At 36.8% G+C, this 22928-nt stretch overlaps 1 protein-coding gene and 1 pseudogene across 2 annotated transcripts in view; one reads left to right on the forward strand and one right to left on the reverse strand.

The window, feature by feature from the left end:
• Positions 1–22928, reverse strand: part of dis3 (DIS3 exosome endoribonuclease and 3'-5' exoribonuclease) — a 232895-nt gene that overhangs the window by 65362 nt on the left and 144605 nt on the right. The gene's annotated exons all lie outside the window — the stretch shown is intronic.
• LOC141354487 (uncharacterized) lies at positions 4719–22912 on the forward strand (annotated as a pseudogene).

The following is a 22928-nucleotide window of genomic DNA, read 5'->3' on the forward strand; positions in this document are numbered from 1 at the left end:
CATAGTCAAACGGGTTGGCACGTATGGTCGGGTTGCGATTTTGGCGCTTTTTTGTGTCTTATGAATAGTATGCCATACAGACCCGTTTGCCACTGAACCTGCATTAACGACGACAGTGGGGCCTCCAGCCTTAGTCAAACGGGTTGGCACGTATGGTCAGGTTGCGATGTTGGCGTTTTCTCATGATCTTGTAAATAGCATGCAATATAGACCCGTTTGCCACTGAACCTGCATTAACGACGACAGTGGGGTTACAGGCCTTAGTCAAACGGGTCGACAGGTTTCATTTTCTCTTTCTCTTAAAAATCAGAAGGTGACCCTTAGTTACCATATATACCGTCGCAGTGGGCCCCCAATTTGCAAAATCCTCAACTGTGGATAATATAATTATGCCGCAATAGTTAGTCTGTCTGAAACTAAGCTGATTAAACCACATCACTGTGTGACACTTGCATTACATGTGAACGGCCCCTACGCTAATATGATTTTGTTTTTCTCTCCCTGTCCTGTCCTCGACCCTGAGGACAATGGGACAAACAGACCCAGTTCCGGTAGATGTGAAAGTCGACTCACCTCTGATCTACTGGTCGTCCATCACTGTGATGCCCAGCTGATGCCTGACCAACGACCACCGGCAGAACCCGCTTAAACCCCGCTTAATCCCCGCTTAATCTCCTTATCCGTTTATATGTGCTTATATACATATATATCTCCCAAGGGTTTTTCCCTCCTAGGACTTTTTATTTTTTTTTCCTCGGCTCAACAACCCGGGGTTTTTGTTTTTTTTTTTTCTCCTAGGGGTTTTTTTTACCCCGGGGAGGTAGCCTGCTTGGGCTTAATTTAGCATCTTCTCCTAGACGTTACATTAGTAATACGCTCGTTCATAATGTCGAGTCATAGCCTCAGCAAATTTGACAGCTTATGCTATTGTGTATTATGTTGTGCTATCTGTCATTTTTCTGTGCTTTTACTGCTTCTATTAATGTAAAGCTGCTTTGAAACACTTGAGTAGTGTGAAAAGCGCTATATAAATAAAATTGAATTGAATTGAAAATTGAATTGAATATAAGGAACAGCTGGAAGAGGACCAATGTTTAGAAATAGGAATGTTGTCCCATTCTTGTCTAATACAGACTTCTAGTTGCTCAACTGTCTTAGGTCTTCTTTGTCGCATCTTCCTCTTTATGACGCACCAAATGTTTTCTATGGGTGAAAGATCTGGACTGCAGGCTGGCCATTTCAGTACTCAGATCCTTCTTCTACGCAGTCTTGACTTTGTAATTGATGCAGTATGTGGTCTGGCATTGTCATGTTGCAAAATGCAAGGTCTTCCCTGAAAGAGATGATGTCTGAATGGAATCAAATGTGTCTAGAACTTGGATAAACCTTTCGGCATTGATGGTGCCTTTCCAGATGTGTAAGCTGCCCCTGCCACACGCACTCATGCAACCCCAAACCATCAGAGATGCAGGCTTCTGAACTGAGCGCTAATAACAACTTGGGATGTCCTTGTCCTCTTTGGTCCGGATGAAATGGCATCCCAGTTTTTCAAAAATAACTTCAAATTTTGATTCTTTGGACCACAGAACAGTTTTTCACTTTGCCAAAGTCCATTTTAAATGATCCTTGCCCAGGGAAAACACCTTTGCTTCTGGATCATGTTTAGATATGCCTTCTTTTTTACCTATAGAGTTTTAGTTGGCAACAGCGAATGATACGGTGGATTGTGTTCACTGACAATGTGTTCTGGAAGTATTCCTGAGCCCATGTTATGATTTCCATTACAAGTGCATTCCTTTATGTGATGCAGTGCCGTCTAAGAGCCTGAAGATCACAGGCATCCAGTATGGTTTTCCGGTCTTGACCCTTACGCACAGAGATTGTTCTAGATTCTCTGAATCTTTGGATGATTAAAATTTTATGGCCTCTTATTGCTACCTGTCCCAACTTTTTTGGAATGTGTAGCTCTCATGAAATGCAAAATGAGCCAATATTTGGCATGACATTTCAAAATATCTTACTTTCAACATTTGATATGTTATCTATATTCTATTGTGAATAAAATATAAGTTTATGAGATTTGTAAATTATTCCATTACTTTTTTACTCACAATTACTACAGTGTCCCAACTTTTTCTGTTTTGGGGTTGTATTTCTTAAACATTAAAAAATTATAAATTAGGGGAATCAGGGCAACTTTAATTTTAACTCTTTCGCCGCCATTGACGAGATATCTCGTCAATCAAGAGATAACGCTTCCCCGCCAATTACGAGTATTTCCGTCTTTCCCCAATACCGCTGTTATCCACCAGGTGGCCCTTCTGCAACTTTTTAAACCCGAAAGTATTGCCCTATGGCAAGCAGCTGCATGTCCGTGTCTGTTTTAAAGATCACTCTAAGTGGGATCTCTATGAAAAGTCTGTCACAAAAATGGAATTATCTCTGCTTTTTGCTCAAAATGTGGTGTTTTTCAGAAACCTACCCATATTCAAAAGCTGATTACAAAAGAACTACTGAAGGTAGGATGAAACGTTTTTTTTTTTTTTTTGAAGCAGAGGGTCTGTTTTTTCATTTGATATATTGGATGTTTATATATTTAAAGAAGAACATTTTCTGGAAGGCATTAAACTTTTGTGAAAATCATGAAAAACACTGACAACTTTTTTTTTAAACGCTGGTGGTGAAAGGATTAATATAACACAGCAACAATTACTTTCGGCACGGCCCTCAGTCAGGTTGGATTTTCGGCCCTTGGTAGGAAAATGTTTGGGCACCACTGTTCTAGTCTATTTGAGGAGAAAACATATTAGAAAGTTTAAAATTAATCAATTTAAACAAAAGAGATAATGGGGACTTTATCATATACCACAATGAAATAAGACATACATGTATTTTTACTTTAACATAAACTAATGCTGAGTTAAGGCATATACTAATCATAAACGAATGAAGAGTCATCATTAACTACAACATGACATGATTTTCATTGTTAGTTAATGCATTAATTTACAATAAATTCTAGGGATGCACCGAATCCAGGATTCGGATTCGGCCGAATACTGGGCTTTTTGACGGGGTTCGGATTCGGCCGAATCCTAGATTTTTTTTCCACCGAACCGAACCATAGGCTTGCGCTACGCTGGTCGACGTCACGCGGCCGTTGATTACACACATCGGGTGTTGACGTGGAGATGAGCTTTTTCTTTCGGTGAGCCTTAACGGCTGGACACACCAAAACTTTTAAACACGGCTGAAAACGCCTTGAGGACGCCAAATGCCAGCTGTTTTTCAGGCGAGCGCTTGGTAGCTGTGAAGCTTCAGCTGTGAGCCGGTTGGTTGCTGTGGTAAAGTCCCGCCCATCCTCCACTGTAATTGGACGGCCGTGTGAAAACTGACATTGAGGAGCGGAGCTTCTCACTCAAAGTTAAATATAGTTTTCAGCGCAGAGCTGCTTGCTTATTGAAAAAACGAGTGTGTTGCAACGCATCGCTTTCATTATGCATAGGCTTATGGTAATTGTCAAAATAGTTTTTCCAACTTGTCATCCTGGCATAATGTACAGTTAAAATTAAATAAAATGAAAAATACACTGCTGTGGACGTTGTTTACTTCATTAATGTGTTTTACTGTGTTAATGGAATAAGGATGCGAGTAGGATTCGGTATTCGGTTTCGGCCGAACCTAAAAAAATCTGGATTCGGTGCATCCCTAATAAATTCATTTGAGTTCATGTTGTAGTTAATGATGACTCTTCATTAGTTTATGTTCAGTAAGTTAAATGTTTTAACTCAGCATTAGTTTATATTTAAAAGTGCAGTGTGTAATTTTTAGAAGGATCTTTTGACAGAAATGCAAAATAATATACAAAACTATATTATCAGGGGTGTATAAAGACCTTTCATAATAAACCGTTATGTGTTTATTACCTTAGAACGAGACCTTTTTATCTACATACACCAAGGGTCCCCTTACATGGAAGTCGCCATTTTGTGCTGCCATTTTTCTACAGAAGCCCTTAAAGGACATTTTTTACTAAGTTGTCTCTGATGATGACATGTTTGTCCGGTGGCGTCTACCGTAGCTTCTCTATGTGTTTCAAAAACGAGGGGTGAGCCGTGGACTAAGCCATTGTTTGCAATTCGCAACCTCGCCACTAGATGCCACTAAAATGTACACACTGCACCTTTAAGAAAGAATTCATTTAAGTTCATCATGATTCATGGACCCTTATTATGAAGTGTTACCAAGATAAAAGATATAGTAGTTCAATGTTTCCAATGATGAGCATTTAATCCACTAAACCAGAGAAAATTCCTGAGGCATGTTTAAAAAGTTTTGTATTTCATCAAGAAAGTGCTGATTTAGTAACTATACACATAAGCCTATTGTTAAATAAAAACTGGATAAAACACAATCTCTACAAGTGTGTTTACTAAATACATTTATTATTAATATAATTAAATTCGTAAAGATTTTATATTTAAGAAAATCTGAGCATCATTTAAAATAACGGTCCACATGTTTGTTAACAAAACATGTTTTGTCAAAGTTATAAACTTCAAGTATAAAGAACAAAGTATAGTGTGAAAACACAGATTAAGTATGTATGTGCGAGCAGTGGATCCAAAATGATGAACACAAACATTTCAAACTTAAGTTGGAATGACGTAGTGCTTCCAATGCATCTTGGAAACCGTAGTCAGTTTACATCAGTAACAATGCCAACGGAAAAGGACTCCATTTACCAGAATGCACCACACATCCACCCCACCCCTCTGGAGGATCAACCAATCGGCGTGAAATTCAAATCACAACTGGACTTGGTCTTTGTTTGCTTGCTCAACAGTATGGTAAGTTTGATTTAATTCATTTGTCTACATCACAATGTTGTTCATATTCTGTTCTTTACTGTGATTCAATTTTTGTCTTTATGCTAGAACTGTTTGAAATTAAAGCACACACAGTAAAACATAAGAGTATACGCGGTGCACAGCAGTAAACATGATGAGGGTAAATATACGCAAAGTAACATGCAAACCGGGCTGTTAAAAGAATCAATTTTGTATTTAAAATTTTAAAAACAAAACTTTAAAGAAGCCAATATGTTTAGACGTTCTTTGCATAAGAAGCAAACACCAAACAAAACACCTTATGTGTTGGAAATGTTAGCAACTAGCAAGTGGCTCTCTGCTATTTTAAATGATACAGGCGATCTTCTGTTGCTTAAAGCTCATTGCTTTAATTCTGGTAGATGTTGCTTATTTTGCAAGACTGTTTTAATAGCTTCATATTGATTTGTAACAAAGCCAGCTTCACTTTGAGATAACCTAGTGCTAATAACCTAATGCTATTGTAAAAAAGCTTGGAGTCATAATATATTTTAACTAGAGCCCGACAGATTTATCGTTTTGCCGATTTTATCGGCCGATATGAGCCTGTCGCAGATATATCTGTATCGGCATATAAACTGCAGATATGCAGCCAATATGAACTTTTCTTACAGAACACATTAAATGCTTTTGAAAGATGTAAGTACTTTTGTTTGTCCACTTGCAAGTTCCTAAAACCAAGTGGGAGAAATGACGCGAGGTGGAGAAAGGACACGTTTAAACTGACGTGCAGTCTGTGGGAGTACAGCTGCTTGTGTTGTTACTGAACATGCTCATTTCAAAGCAATTGATTTAATAAGCTTGCACAACTTTACACCCTAAATAAAAGAGAGCAGGCGCTTTATGTTTATAAAAGTTTAAAGTCAGAATACTGTGGATTCGCGTCCTAAAAACGTTGTGCAGTACATTACACAATAGCCTACATCAATATGTTTTTAGACAAGCACTGTCTTCTTAAAGGTAAGTTGCCAACTAATTTGTGAAGTACATAACTTACTGTAAAGTTAATAAACAATTACCCTATAAGTTTCCTTTTCAATACAAGTCAAATATAATGTTATTCTCGTCAAAACTTCCAATGATTTAAGTTATATATATATTTTGTTCTGTTTTAAAATTATTTATAATAAGTTAGGTGTACTGTTTTGTGTATCGGAATCATTTTGGATAATAAAGTTTATTGTTAACTTATTAAACACACCTGCTTATATAACATATCTTTGTCATGTCATTTTAAGTGTTTGATCACCACATTTTTGAGTGATCATTGCAAAATATTTATTTATTTATATATAGAATATTCTGTTAATGTATATAGTGTATTTTATGTAAAGTACTGTAGTATAATATACTGTAGTATATGGTGTGTACTGTACTATACAGATAAAGAATATCGGCCGATATATCTTATCGACCTTTTTTACCCCCTAATATCTGTACCCCCCCCCCCCCAAAAAAAAATGCATATCGGTTGGGCTCTAATTTTAACTTTAAATGTTTGCCTTTCTTTATCTTTTTAAATATGAAGTCTATCCATGTTTGTGTTTACAGAGGTCATATAGGTTACCATGTGGTCAACTTGGTTGACGCTGAAGAGGTTTCTGGGTAAAAGATGCAAGTTTAATCATTCAATGTTAAAATTAAACAGGGTTAAATAGTAAACAGATGTGTTGTGATGTATGCGATTTGATGTTTAATTCTGTGTTTGACAGAGAAATATAATGAAGTAACAGTGGAAACTACAAGACAGAAGACTGATCCATACACCGAAGAAATTGATGTGACTGCAATCTGGCCAAAATGATGTAAGATTAATAATTAAATTATTAAATCAAACAGGTTAAAGGTAGGGTATCTTATTTTGAAAAATGCTGACGGTAGCCGACTAGCAATAAATCACGATCCCACCCTCCATTCAAATCGCCATCCAAAGTCACGCCTCTTTCAAAACACATGAACATCTTATGTCTCATTCACCAGTGACAAAACTTTGCAGTACAAAGTGAATAACATTACCAAAATAACCAACATAAACAACTGGTTTACATCAGAATAAGTTAAAGGCGCTCTAAGTGAATCTGTGTGACGTTACTTTTTGTTGATGTTTGAACTGTTTTCAAACAAATGGAGCATAGCTAACTCCTCCCTCTCCCTTACGTGGATTCATGAACGCGCCTAACGCCCTCCCCCAAATCCTTCTTGTCGTTTATTGGCTGGAACACTTTGTTATTGTTTCTGGTGGTAGGTTTGGCCACTTTGTTTTTATTGCAGTTTGTGAAACCTAGGCTGACTACAGAGATCGCGTTTTTTACAGTTTGATCAGCGGACAGGCAGCAAGCAGATAGTGAGGAGATGTTTGCTGTATGTAACAAAAAATGTTTTATGGTCTAAAACAGGGGTCTCAAACTCAAACTGGCTTGGGGCCATTTTTAAGACAGACAGTTCATCGGGGGGCCGCAGAGCTATTTTAACGTTCAAAAAAGTACAATGTTTCTGTAAATGTCATGTTTAATTTCTATTATTTAATGTATAATAATACTTGAAAATATATAAGCAATGGTTTTATCTTTTTAATATACATTATTTTATAAAAGTAGCCTAAGTAAATCTTTTCTTAATCTTATCTTAACTAAGACCTATTAAAACCTTGCACTAAACTAACAAATTTAATTCCTGTATACATTTATAAACTATTATAAACATTACCACCAGTAAGTGTTTCTGTTTTGATTTATTTTGGATTGTTTTCAGTCATAGTATTGACTTCATTATGTTCTTTATTATTTCAGTTTTCATACATTTTCTATTATATGGTGGAAAATATTAATAATTGAAAGTGATCCCATAACTTTTGAATTAGTCCATGTTATATAAGATATATTGGACAGAAAAAAATAAGTAATAGTACTGCTCTATGTGTAATTGAATAGTAAGCTACATAATAATATATTATACTTCATTATATATAGCAGTGTACATACTTTTATCTTCTTTACATTTTTCCTCATCTTTTCTCTTTTCTCAACCGGGGCACTTTGATGGCTCTTTTCTTATCTGTAGCTTAAAATGTGTTGCATTACATCTACTGCTCTGCCTCCATATGCGGTGTTTCCATTAGATTCTGTGACGTGAGGTGAACTAAGCCCACCGCAGCTCGACCTTCTCTGAGTAACAGCTGATATCCACCCGGAAGTAACAAATCTTCTCTTGACAAACACTACAAAGTCCCGACCAGATTAACTGATCGCATGGTGACAATGGTATGATTGACGCGAGGTTCAGTGATCCTCGACATCACGGAGCGTGCGGTTCATGGCTGCGTAGCAACCGGTGACGCGACCCACGCCCCGGAGCGCAACTTCCGCTCTCGAGCACGTTGGAAAGTAATGCTTTGACTCGTTTTAACGCGTTGTTAGACGCGACATGTGAACGAACACTTGAACGTTTAAATAAAAAATCAAACGAATATAAAAAAAGTGAATACAAATCTTTCTGCGGGCCAGATTATTTTATATTTTTGAAAGTTGAAGCGGGCCGCAGAGAGGGGGAGGGCGGGCCGCAAATGGCCCGCGGGCAGGGAGTTTGAGACCACTGGTCTAAAATGTGTGAATTCGCTTAGATCACCTTTAAAGCACACTTTCGCTTGTGTAGATATAGTAACTATATCGTTACGTTAATCCGTAAACAAACACAAATTTCATAAGCAACACAATATTTAATCAAAGTAGAATATCTGAATCCACCTTACCAAAATAAACAGTGCAGCGAACCTTTCAGACCCTTTGCCTCCTGCAGCTGTTTGCATCTCGTGGTAAAGCAGTAAAGTTACCTATGCTAATCTGGATTTTGCTCTTTGCTGAACCAGGCAGTTTTTGCTGTTGTTGTTTTAAAACATGTCTTTCGTTTTGTGGCTCATGTGCAGGTTGTAAATTCACCAGAAAAGTTTGCCATTCTCCCTCTGTTTGCAGACGGGAGGTGAGGGCATGTGAACGCGTCGATGAGGTATGGTGTCTGCACGAACAAGCTGCGCTGTCAAAGGGGACTGATGTATAAGATATGTCAGTGCTAGTGTTGCTTTCGTCAACAAAAAGTATGACTAAATATAGTCGTCAACGAACCTTTATCACATGACAAAAACGAAAATGCTGGTAATGTGACAATGACTATAATTAAATGTATAATGCAATATTGTTGACGAATAAAAACGAAAAGTGGTTTCCAAAATAAAAACTAAGCTTAAATGTCTCTTCATTTTCGTTGACCAAAACGAGACGAGACGAAATGTTATAACGTTATTTCGTCTTTTTAGCCATCCCTGCATCTCCGTGTCCACACCACCTGACTGCAGATGATCACGTGTTTTGGTGCTGGGCAGATCAATTAAGTACAGCAAGAGCGATTAGAAAGCATGCAGAACAGCATGCAGAGCAGTCTGCTCTCGCAATGCTTTGATATCATACGCCTCCGTTTGCACACACAATTGATGGACCGGCGACGCTATGACCAGGAAGACGCCGCATTCTGTCTCCAAAGAGAAAAGAAAGGCCAAAATAAAGCCTGTGCATCACTTTCAGGTCAGTTCACAAGCCTTTTAAAATGTATAGCTTTGATTGCTGACACCACCAAATCATCTGCGAGATTTAAATAGTATAACAATGTATCAATGTAAATCATGTAACAGTTGTTTAAATCGTGTTGCACAGGTAAAATACTGTTAAAAGTTCCGTAAAGTGTGTTTCAAGGAGCAATGAAGTCTCCCATGATGAAATTAGGACCTTCAGATGAAACATTTTGCAACTTAGATACAATGCGTTCAACAGACTGCATCACATTAGCCTCATTCTCTTTAGGATGAATATACACAACCGGAACGAAAATTTGAGGGAATTCTCGAGATAAATAAAATGGTCGTTGTGACATAGAAAGCAGTTCTCTTACAATTACTGAATTGCACCACCTTTTATTAAAGGTGCTCTAAGCGAATTCACACATTTTAGAGCATAAAACATTTTTTGTTACATACAGCAAACATCTCCTCACTATCTGCTTGCTGCCTGACCGCTGATCAAACTGTAAAAAACGCAATCTCTGTAATCAGCCCAGGCTCCACAAACTGCAATAAAAACACAGTGGCCAAACCTACCATCACGAAACATAACAAAGTGTTCCAGCCAATAAATGACAAGAAGGATTTGGAGGGGGGGATTGGGCGCATTCATGAAAACACGTAAGGGAGGGGGAGGAGGAGGAGTTAGCTACCCTCTGTTTGTTTGAAAACAGTTCAAACATCAACAAAAAGTGACGTTGCACAGATTCGCTTAAAGCGCCTTTAATATATAAGCAAGCAGCGTCTCCTTGACTTTTACCTGTAATCAATGAATTGTGATCAGTTCACAGAGGAGTCCCAAAGCCATTGATGGTTACAGCAGAGTCACTATCCTGAGTTTTCAGACAAGTCTCTGTAAAGGCCAAAATATGCATGGTAAACACGAACCATGGCTTGGAGTTCATCAATTTTGTTCCTTAAAGACTCAACATTTGCCATTACGATAGTCGGTAAAGGAGTCCTGTCAAGGCGCTGCTTCCTCAGTATTTGCCGCACGCCACCCTTCTTTCCTCTCTTCCGCAGTTTCCGTGTTTTAAATCCATTATTGTTCATGGTAACGTCTTCCATAAAGCCACCATCATTCAAAAAATGTTGTGATCTTATAAAATCCACTGGGTATCGAAAAAAATAAGGCAGCTGAAGCAGAAATTCATGTCTATACTGAAGCCTCACGGTAGATCTCACAGGTGTTATGTGAAGACATGTGATAAGCAGTAAAATCCACGTTAGGGTTATTACCGGCAACTCCATCTTCACTTACCGCAAAACGATAGCTAATCAATTTGCGTGTATAACTGTAACTTTAACAGCTAAACACACAACTAAAACACCAAACGCATTCACACGTGCTTCCAAACTCTGCTGCGAGTCGCCACATGCGCAGCACCACCCTTTTTCTTCAAATGGACATTTAGAAATAGTTTTTCAACAAAAAATCTGCCTGATACATTGTAAACAGATGGTCATGTGCTGACTCGACTTGTATGTCCTCCATGTTATAACGGAGAGTCTGCTTTATTAACAGGCATTTGGTTTACTCCGCGGGAGCTTACATTTTTTTGTTCTGTACGTTTTTACCCACACATTTCACATTTGTATTTTAAGTTCTTATGGATGGCATTTAAGCTTGTTCTGAAATGATGACAAACTCTAAATGACAAAAAAATATTTATTTTAAATAATAATTTGTTTTCATACTATATTTTTATAGATATATGTTAATGTATATACTAATATGATTGTACTAATAGTTTACTTAAAATGCTTTATTAATTTAATATATTATTTCTTTACATTTAGACTGGCTCATTTTTTTTTCATTAACCCTCTGCGGTCTAATGGGTTTTTGGGCCCTGGAGAAGTTTTGACCTCACTGACATTTGTGCTTTTTTCAGTTGCTTAAAAACATAATAATGGCAAAAGTCTAATAACACTGTGTTCAGCACAAACTGGGCTACAATATTATATGATCAACATGTATGTACATTAGGGGTGTCCTCGACTAAGGATTTACATATTCGAATCAGAATTATCGAATCTTTCTATAGTCGACCGATAGTCGAATCATCTATGTTTGTGCGCATGGGTGGGAGGGGCACCGGGTAGTCAACAAATGGTTAACTTTTATTTTTTTTCACAAGCAGCACACAGAAATAAATGTCTGATAAAGTGACCAAACTGTCTTTGAAGTGATGAACGATGACAAAACTGACGATGCATTTGCATCCTTTTTAAGTTAAAATGAAAGGCAATATAGGCACTACTTTGTTAAATGATTCCTCATAATATTTTAAAGCCACGATTATAATACAGAACATAAAACAAAGATATAACACATCTTTTTGTTATATCAAACATGATATACTGTGATAACTAAACTTAAAAAAATGTGATCCTCTGGGAAGCCCCGGCTAGTTCAGCGATCTTATATATTTTCTGAATACAGAGATGATCAAAGTAAGCAAGTAGGTATTAATAAAGCGTACACTTTTCTGTAAATTTACAGGCAATTTCTAACAGTATTGCACTGTATTTTCATAAAACAGAATTATACTGTATATTTTATGATATGGCTGTAAATACGCAGTATTATGCTATATTTTAGGCCGCTTGATTTGAAATACAGTATTAAACTGTTGACGCGTTGCATTGTGGGATGATTTCGCGCTTTTTCAAAGTTTGTTGTGACCTGTGATGATGCGAACAGAGATTACTAAAAACGTATCTTGTCCGCGGATTTAATCGAGTAAATTCCAGGAAATCGCTTTATTAACATAGTCAGTGTGTGATTGTGTGTAAGTTTTGTGAGCATCGGTATTTTAAACAACTGTGACCCAAACAGTGCTGCACATTCGTCCGATTTAAGGAATCCAATCTGACCATATATTTCAGGACGAATACGGAGTGTTATTAAGGTAAGTCAATCTTTATTTTGACGTTGTTTCCACTAAATTAATGGTTTATCTTGGGAATATTAAGTAACCGTTCGGATAATCTGATGAACATCCAGCTGAATATCATCTTTGTGATTTTGCTCGTGTATAAGTTTCATTATTTTGTCGCCACAAATGTAATGTTTCATACGGAAAACGTTTAATTTAACATCTCAATCATTCGACCTGTTGTAAGTATTTATTTTGTCGCTTAAAATTAATATGATGAATGCAGTGTGCTAACGTGAGTGTTGCTTAAATTACATTTTATTACCACCTGTTAATAAAATAACTTATCTGTTCTGTGATTGTGCACGTGTTTTAACTTTTATCATTTTGTCAGCACATACAAACGTAATCTTTCACATTATACAGCTAACTACCATCTAAATCAATCATTTGACCTGTTGTAAGTATTTATTTTGTCGCTTAAAATTAATATGATGAATGCAGTGTGCTAACGTGAGTGTTGCTTAAATTACGTTTTATTACCACGTGTTAATAAAATAACTTATCTGTTCTGTGATTGTGCACGTGTAAGTTAACTTTTATCTTTTTGTCAGCACATACAAATGTAATCTTTCACAATATACAGCTAAATTTACCATCTCACTCATTTGACCTGCTGTTAGTATTTATTTTTGTTGCTTAAAATGTACTAATATGATGAATATAGCGTTGCTTAAGTTACATTTTAACACATGTTAACAAAATATATGTTCTGTAATTGTGCACGTGTATAACTTTTATATTATTTTGTAAGCACATCATCATCATCATTTGATATTGCACAATGTATAGCTAAATTTAGCATCATATAATTGCTGTTCTTTCAAATAAAATAATGTGATGATGAATATACCGTGCTAAAGTAAGTGTTACACAAGTCAACGTTTTGGTTAACCGTGCACGTGTTAACAGAATATCATCTATAATTGTGCTCGTGAAATAGTTTAATTATTTTGTCGCAACATACAAATGTAATCTTTCACAATGTAAAGCTTAATTTACCATCTCAATCATTTGACCTGCTGTTAGTATTTATTTTTGTCGCTTAAATCGTTTAAATTTGAACAATATGATGAATATAGCGTGCTAACTTGAGTGTTGCTCACGTTTTATTAACACGTGTTAACAAAATATCTGTTCTGTAATTGTGCACGTGTATATCTTGTATCATTTTGTCAGCACACACAAATTTGATATTGCAATATATACAACTAAATTGCTGGTAGTATTAATTTTGTCGTTTAAAATAGAATAATTTTATGAATATAGTTTGCTAACGTTAGTGTTGCACAAGTTATATTAGGGTTTACAGTATATGAGTTCTGTGATTGTGCTTCTGACTTAATGTTTTCATTTTGTCAGCACATACAAATTTGAATTTTCAGAATATACAGCAAATTCGAAAATTTTTATGATTTGAACTGTTTTGTTGTTTGTTTCAGGTTGAACAATCTGATGAATATCACATGGTAAGTGCTGCAGTTTACATTATAGTTATAGTTCACAACAAGTATTAACAAAAATGCTGTGGTGTCAGTTTTGTCATCGTCAGTTTGCTTCAGTGTTGTCATTTTGCCATCACATGAAAATTCATAGTCATGTTCCCAATGCCAAGTTCAAATGTGGCATTCCTGATTGCTCCAGATCCTTTAAAAAGTTCACAGCTTTCAAGACTCATATTTACAGAGACCACAGAAAGAGAACCACAAAGTCTGTTGCCAAGCAATTTAGAACTGATGCCTTTACTTTAGTCTGTGACATAGATTTATGTCAAGAGAAATGTAGTGATTTAAGAAATTTCATTTTACACTTGAAGTCTCATATCAAAGAAGGCACCACAGTGCCTTGTCCATTTACATGTAATAAAAGGTTTTCTGTTGCATCAACACTGACTTCACATTTGTCCAGAAATCATCGCAACTCTTCATCAGAAAGGTTGCGTCACAATATAATGAAGCCAAATGTTTCAATGCAGAGGTCTCATGATGATGATGAATGTGATGTGGCCGAACTTTTTTGTTGATTGTGGTGATGGTGGAGAGCAGTTGGATATTCCATTGTATTCAGATAATGCAGATGAATCTATGTTTTTGAAGAACATGGCACTGTTTTACCTCAAGTTACAGGTGAAACATATTCTCCCATCATCTGTAATTCAGTCAGTAATTGATTGCCTGCATGACATACATGATATTAGCCAGTCTCATTTGTTTTACAGACTAGGTGAAAAATTGACTGTGCTTGGAATGTCTGAAAATGATATAAAGAGTGTTGTTGATGTTTTGAAAACTGATGATCTTTTCCGGAGGTCTAATACCCATGCACTGAAAACAGATAAGAGGAGAAAATCTTTCTATAAAAAGAATTTTAGGTTTGTGGATCCTGTCCCCATCTGCCTTGGGAAAAATGATTCTGGCAAGGAAAGCTTTGCCCAGTATATTCCCATTAAGGAAAGCTTAGAAGCGCTGTTCTGCTGTAAAACAGTAGTAGAACAACATGAGAAAGCACAAATGCATGAAGTCAGAAAACAAGACATCCTCTGTGATGTATGGGATGGAAGAAATATTGACGAAAACATGCTTTTTAAAAATGATAAAGATTCGTTAGCTTTAATTTTGTATCAAGATGCCTTTGAGGTTGTCAATCCGCTTGAGTCGGGTAAAAAAAACACAAAATTCTTGCAGTTTACATGACACTTGCAAACCTGATGCCTCACTGTAGGTCAGGTATTGATCATATGCAACTCGTTCTGCTGTGTAGGGAAAATGATTTTAAGTTTTTTGGCCAGGATTTGGTCTTTGCCACTGATAAAAGACCTTAAAGACCTTGAGGAAAATGGTGTTGTATTGGCTGATGGAAAGATACACAAAGGTACAGTGTGTGCCATAGCTGGAGATAATCTTGGATCACATTGCATTGGTGGCTTTATTGAAAATTTTAGTAAAAGCAACAACTTTTGCAGATATTGTGAGATCGCCAAACATTTAACTCTGCAACTCTAACAAAAGCCTTAACAAGAACTGTTAAGTCATATGAGCAGAATCTTAAAGATTTGAATGCTGGTGGAGCTGAAAGTGCAGTTGGTGTCAAAAGTAATTCTGTCTTTAATGAGCTGAAATATTTTCACGTTTGCCAGCCAGGCTTACCTCCCTGTCTTGGACATGACCTTTTTGAAGGTGTTGTGTCATTTGACCTTGCACTGTACATTGACCATTTTGTGAAACAGGAGAAACTGTTCACATACACTGAACTAAATCGTCACATTAACCAGTTCAAGTATCTTGGGAATGATGCTCGTGATAAGCCAGCTTACATAACTCCCAGTAGTGGCAAATTAAGTGGACATGCTGTTCAGAATTGGTGCTTTCTTAGGCTTTTGCCTCTTTTGATAGGGAATAAGATCAACAGCCCAACTGACAATGATGTTTGGCAGTTGATTCTTCAACTCAGACAAATAGTAGAGCTCATATGTGCTCCTTCAAATACTGCTGGTCAAATTGCATATCGTCGCTGCCCGATGAAACTCACGTATGTCCAAAACGGTTACTTTTCAGGAAGTGAAAAAAAACACCGTATATCAAAAGCAGTTGAATGTAGCGTTGTCATACTTGGTACGGCATATTTACATGTAACCATATTCTTGCCAGTGTAATGATATAATCCACATTTGACCAAAATTGAGTTTAAATGGACATGCGTGCATATTTTACAGTAACTGTGATCGATACGCGTTCTTCCGATCATTAATTAGAATGGCCAAGTCGCGTTTCGTATTGACAGATGAATACACTCGGTTTATTAAATAGCCTACGTCTTAGTTAAATACGCTTACTTTATTTAATATTAATTATAAGTGTATCAAATGTCTCTTGCAAGCTATGAAGGGACAATGAATCAATACACTGACAAAGTCCCTGCAACACCAGCTCAACCGAACAATGCCAAAGCACCACAACGTAGAAAACAGCAGCGCGTTTAATAAATGATTACAATGAATTTCATTACATATGTACAAGAAAACACACCATCAGCATACAACGCAACATATGTGACCCTGGACCACAAAACCAGTCTTAAGCATCGCTTGATTTTTCATAACATTTTAACCAAATGCTTTCACACAAAGTGGTGGGGAAATCCCCAGCGTATAACACCGATGCTAGACAGATACTTTGTTTGCACAGTCCTACCGTAATTAAGTAACTCATAGATGTTAGTCTGGCGTCCGGGGGAAACGTTTACCTCGAAGGAAATTCATTGTCATGTTTATTCGGCTATATCCAGTGCTGAGCTTCGATGAAACTTGCCGAGACCGGCGAGATGCTTCACAGGCGGAAGATATGCGGCGTGATTGACAGCTTTGACACCAAACGGGTACGTGAAAATCAGATGACATGATTTCACAAGTTGTCATTGGCTATTTAGGTATGTGACGCATACTGTATATGGAAATGAACCTGGACATTCAATCTGTCGAAAAATCTCAAAATCGGCAAAATGAACATACGTGAGTTTCATCGGACAGCGACGATATGTATCCGTACTAATAGAGGAGTATATTGAGACTCGAAAGTTGACTTTTCCAAATCATCCACTTAAGCCAAAGCACCACTACATGTGTCACTATCCTGAGCTGACTGATCGTTTTGGTCCACTTATTCGCCTGTGGACGCTACGTTTTGAGAGTAAGCACTCATATTTCAAAGAGTGTGCAAGAAAATTGCATTAAGAACCTGAGTGCTACATTGGCAGAAAGACATCAACTTCTGCAGGCTTACCTAAGTGCAGGAAGTCCTTTCCCAGAAGATGTTGTGGTGGAAAGAGGAACAGAGTTTGATGTGAAAGACTACAATGATGCCATTCAGAGATCTGTTGCCTGCTTAAACTTTCAGCCAAGTGATACACTGACATCCAATGACGCAACTGTAAAGGGAACACTTTACAAAAAGAACATGCATGTTGTTTTGCAGAATAGTGATGAGGGAATTGTATTTGGGAAGATTCACTTGATTCTTGTTCACAATAATTCCAAGGTTTATTTTGTCACAAAGAAATGTCAGTCATTTTGTCTCATTGACCAGGGTGTTCACTGCTTGACATCACAAGATGAAGGCTATTTATGCATTAATCAAGACAGCCTACTTGATTACTATCCTCTGCCTGAATACTCCTTCTGTGGCTTGCAAGTAATAGTTCTCCATCATTTCTTCCCTCTTTTAGAATAATGTCAGGACTTGGAGAAGTACTGAAACATGCCATATTGTCTGTGTTGCCGACCCTGTCTCCAGATGTAATTCATCAGTTTGTTGAGAAGCTTGTGGACCAAGGAGTTGAGAGTGTGGATGATTTGGTGTACGTTTAAGATGACATTTTGGAGTTCTTGCGACCTATTCAATGCAGAAAACTTCTTTGTGCTTGGAAAAATCAAGGTAACGTTGTGTTGACTAAATTAACTATGGATGAGACAATTTAACATGTGCAACACTGCATTGCATTATTTTATATTATCTAAGTTTTAAGGCAATAAATGATTTTTTTCTTTATGTTTAATCCACAGAAAATCAGAACAGCACAGTTGTTTCCCTTCCTGTTGAAGTTCTCCCCACGGTCTCCTCTGAAACCAATTCTGAAATTGTTTCACCTCAATCCAGCTCCTCGAGCACATCAATCTGTGTGTCACAATCATGGCCTGAAAATTTCAAAGTTCCCTGGAACATAATGCCAGCAGGTATTCAGAGTGCTGCAAAGAATGGTCAGAGACCTTCCCCTGCTGACAGACGCCAAATGATTAGAATTCTTGCTGATGAAATAAGAAAGCATGACCTAAACCCCACAAGATCACAGTGTGCCACTGTTACTCGCAAAGTCGTTAGGGAGTATCCAAAATCGTTTGCTGACATGATAGGTGACAGGCAAATTGGGGGTGGAAATGAATCTCTTCTGTCACAGCTAAAAGTACGGATAGAGCATCTATATAGAAATAATACTTTAAGTCAAAGGATCCAAAGTAGTGACAGTGGAACTAGTCGAAAATGTAGTTCTACTGACTCGTATGGTTGTACAAGATGGCAGCCTTCTCTTCCACCTGGTGAAAGTTCTAAAACTCTTGAACTGAAGCGTCTGAAGATGGAGGAGATATATCTTCATGAAGGAGACTCTGGTGCAGAAAGAGGAGATGTTTGCAACTCATGGAGGAGACGTATTGCCTTCAGCGTCACATGATCAATGTAAGCCCACCCCCAACAATTGCAGAATTGAAAAACAAATGGCCTTATCTCTTCATACAGAGGCATATATATGGTCATTTTGAACTGCTCACTGAAAAAAAAGTTTAAAGACTTTTGGAATTGTCAATTCAGGAGTGTGGACAAATAATTACGCAGTTTTTTAAAGGCAAACCAACCAACGATGATGTTCGGAACATCCTTTCCAAAGGTGAAAACGATGTGGCTGCCAATGTCCTACAGCTGCTTCTTGCACACTTCAAGGAGAAGTTAGATGGCATCATTCTTCAGGCAGATGTAAGTATAGTTATTCAGAATTATTTTTAACATTTTATGTTTTGGTTCTGTTAATTGATGAGTGTGCTTTCTGTTTCAGGAATTTGCAACTCCACATGATGTCAAGCAATCTCTGCATCTGCCAGGGAGTCCACGTCTTATAATTCTTGGTATGTAAAAATTAAGGGACTTAATCTCTCTTTCACAGACAAGTGTTGTGTGCATCTTGACACCTTACTAAAATAATGTTAGGAAAAATTGTAATAAAACAATAACACATAATTTAGTGCATTTCCTAATAGTACTAATTTGGCTTCTTGATAATAAAATAGTGTACCCTCTGAATGGGATTTTGCTGCACAAGTGTCAGATTTCCATTCATATTTATTTATAACTCTGTGTAGACAACCAAAGATAAACATAGTTGAACTTTAATTTGTCTTTATTGAAAGTGTTTTTCTTGTCATTTTCAGGTGAATCTCTAAGCAACAAGCGTTGGATGCTAAGTATGGAAGGTGAAATTGTGTGTGAAGGAGCCCAACCCTGTTTCGTCTCTGGACTTGCAGCGTTGTTTTCCTTATTTTACAATTTCAACCTTGAGTACCAGGATGAGGCAGCGTGCACCCTTGAGTTTGTTCAAAGGTTAGATATTATGGTAACACTTTACAATAAGGTTCATTAGTTAACAACATTAATTAACATGAACTAATAATGAACTGCACTTATACAGCATTTATTCATCTTTGTTAATGTTAATTTCAACAATTACTAATACTTTTATTAAAATTTTGTTAATGTTAGTTAATGCACTGTGAACTAACATGGACAAGCAAATAAAGCTTTATTTATATTAACTAACGTTAACAAAGATTAATAAATACTGTAACAAATGTATTGCTCATGGTTTGTTCATGTAACTAATCAACCTTATTGTAAAGTGTTACCGATATTATCATATTTGTCAACCATATTTGTCTATTACTGCAAAATTACATGTCTCAACTCGGAACCATATATTAAGGTGTACACTATTCTTATCGTACTGTGCCAGAGTTCTTTCGAGCCCCAAAGTATAGTTCATTTGGCCAGTGTGATCGTATGTGACCATTCTTGAACGCTTACCAGGGTACGCTTAACTGTACCGCACCCTGGTAAGCGTTGCAGCGGTGGTCTCGTGTACGATTCACTTTGATTTAGAGGCGGGGTGGGCACACTACTCATGTTGGGTGCAAAAAAACGTAAGCTGCCACTGTTAAAATGTTTAAAACATCCTGCACGCTTTGCAGACTGATAGGTTTATGACATAAATACCACAAAAGACATTTAAAAGCCTATTAGTAGCAGTCTGCTTTGCACTCGCTCTTTACCAATCCATCTGCGCAGCTCAAAAAAAGCAAAAATCTAGTTTCTCAAAGATCACTCAAATAATGTTTTTCAAATGTAAATGTTCTTCAAAAAGATCTTCAAACTATGTACAATTATGCACTAAATACTTTGTTGGGGCTCCTTTTCCACAATTTACTGTTTCAGTGCATTGTGGCATGAAGGCTATAAGGCTGTGGCACTGCTGAGGCGTTATTGAAGCCCAAGTTGCTTTGAAATTGGCCTTCAGCTCCTTTTAATTATTTGATAATGCAAATAATTCATTTGACTTGATAATGCACAGTGGACCAACACCAGCAGATGACATGGATGGCAAATCATCACTGGCTGTGGAAACACTTCACACTGGACTTAAGGCATTTGGATTCTCTGCCTCAATGTTTCCTTTAAACTCCGGGACCTTGATTTCCAAATGAAATGCACAATTTGCTTTCATCTGTGAAGAGGATTTTGGAGCACTGATCACCAATCCAGACTTTTTCTCAATTAGCCCAGGTGAAAATATTGTGACAACGTTTGTGGTGAAGAAGTGGCTTGACTCAAGGAAATGGGCTACAACTGTCACATTCCTAAAGACATCTGTGTGTGGTGGCTCTTGATGCGCTGACTCTAGCTTCAGTCCACTACTTGTGAAGCTCTTCCAAGTTCTTGAATCTTCTTAACTTAACAATCTTTCTGAGGCTGACGCAATCTCTGTTGCTTGTTCTATTAAAGCAACTTGGGCTTCAATAACCCCTCAGCAGTGCCATAGGCTTATTACCTCCATGTCATGCTGCATTAACACAGCAATTCATGCAGAAAAAGCTCCAACAGAGTATTGAGTGCATAAATGTACATAGTTTGAAGATTCTGTTTGTAAATCATTTTTTGAGTGATGTTTGAGAAAATACTCTACTTTGAGAAATTTTGTTTTTTACTTTTTTGAGCTGTAAGTCTAAATCATCAGAATTAAAACAAAAGTGTCTACTTGATGGAAAGTAATTCTTGGCCAAAATTTTATTATTCTTCTGCCATGTATCGCTTTAAAGGAATAGTCTACTCATTTTCAATATTAAAATATGTTATTACCTTAACTAAGAATTGTTGATACATCCCTCTATCATCTGTGTGCGTGCACGTAAGCGCTGGAGCGCACTGCGACACTTCGATAGCATTTAGCTTAGCCCCATTCATTCAATGGTACCAGAGATAAAGTTAGAAGTGACCAAACACATCAACGTTTTTCCTATTTAAGACTAGTAGTTATACGAGCAAGTTTGGTGGTACAAAATAAAACGTAGCGCTTTTCTAAGCGGATTTAAAAGAGGAACTATATTTTATGGCGTAATAGCACTTTTGGGAGTACTTCGACTCACCTGAAAAGTCCGCTATCTTAAAAAGTCTTAAATAGGAAAAACGTTGATGTGTTTGGTCACTTCTAACTTTATCTCTGATTGGTACCATTGAATGAATGGGGCTAAGCTAAATGCTATCGAACTGTCGCAGCGCGCTCCAGCGCTTACATGCACGCACACAGATGATAGAGGGATGTATCAATTCTTAGTTAAGGTAATAACATATTTTAATATTGAAAATGAGTAGACTATTCCTTTAACATTATCATGTACATTAGTCATGAATGCACAAGTAAAAAACATGCTCTAATTAAATTGCAAATAAGTAAAATTATTAAAGCCACTGAGGTTTGAATTTCATTCTGGAAAGACAATTATGTCCAATGAATGAAATTATTTGGCCCTATTCATTAGTGAATATTTAGTTGTTATGCATAATTAATGTGAAAACGCATAATATTCACCTCTGTTTTTTTTCTGCCATTTAGACGTTTCATTGACATCAACCCTGAGCGTGGCTTACAAGCCAAAAAGGGAAAAGTGACGTCTAAGAAGACTGGCAAAGTCGTCCAAAAAAAGAGCTGTACCATGATCCCGCAGATAGCCTCTCTATTGCGGAAATTAACAGACTTTGAGTGGGATTTTGTTTAGATCCCCCTTTTTTTGTTTAGTTTTTTTGGTTATTTTAAAAATGTTTTAGAGAAATGTTAAGTGTTAATTAACATATACCTGTTGATTGTCAAATGAATATTCCCAAGTGTATATGAGTTTCTTTCTTCAGCATAAGATATTAGCTATAACATTATTTCATATAACACTGATTGTGTTCAGTTGAAGAAAGAAAGTCATATACACCAAGAATGGCACAAGGCTCTTTTTGTTGGTAAATTGTTTACCTTCAGTTGTTTATATAAAAAGGTCACTTTCCAGTCTTTCTGGTTATTTAAAAATGTTTTAGAAAATTGTTAAGATACCTGTTGATTGTCAAATAAAGATTCCCAGGTGTATATGACTTTCTTTCTTCTGCATAAGATACTAGCTATAACATTATTTCATATAACACTGAATGTGTTCAGTTGAAGAAAGAAAGTCATATACACCAAGAATGGCACAAGGCTCTTTTTGTTGGTAAATTGTTTAACTTTAGTGGTTTATTTTAAATGGTCATGTTCTGTTCTTCGCTTTTAAAATAAAAAATGCTTTATACTTCAAAGTATGTTGTGTAGTATTTATTATTCTATTGTAAGTAATGCTATAAAAAGTTATTTAACTTG

This window comes from Misgurnus anguillicaudatus, chromosome 3 (genome assembly GCF_027580225.2).
Source record: "Misgurnus anguillicaudatus chromosome 3, ASM2758022v2, whole genome shotgun sequence".
NCBI classification, from domain to species: domain Eukaryota; kingdom Metazoa; phylum Chordata; class Actinopteri; order Cypriniformes; family Cobitidae; genus Misgurnus; species Misgurnus anguillicaudatus.